Genomic DNA, 338 nt, shown 5'->3' with positions numbered 1-338 from the left:
CCCCACCCCCCCAGAAAGCCGCACGCCACAAAAGCACAGTGGATGCGCGGGGATGCAATATACAAGACACGATTTATAATAAAACATTATATACAATAAATAGGTTATTGTCACTTTTTTTTTTTTTTCCTTTTTTTTCTTCTTTTTTTTTTTGTGTTGTGTTGTTTTTTTTTTCCTCTTTTTTTTCCTCGGTCGATCTGTAAATAAGTTTTCTCAGTGCACACCGATGGGATTCTGCTCTTCTCTCCGCATTGTCCCCTTTTTGCTTCAGGTTTTCGCCACCATCTGATGCTCTCTCCACATTTCCCCCCTTTTTAATTTTATTCTTTTTTTTTGGG

Source organism: Meleagris gallopavo, unplaced genomic scaffold (assembly GCF_000146605.3).
Source record: "Meleagris gallopavo isolate NT-WF06-2002-E0010 breed Aviagen turkey brand Nicholas breeding stock unplaced genomic scaffold, Turkey_5.1 ChrUn_random_7180001852065, whole genome shotgun sequence".
Lineage (NCBI taxonomy): Eukaryota > Metazoa > Chordata > Aves > Galliformes > Phasianidae > Meleagris > Meleagris gallopavo.
Note: the sequence above shows the minus strand (reverse complement) of the source record.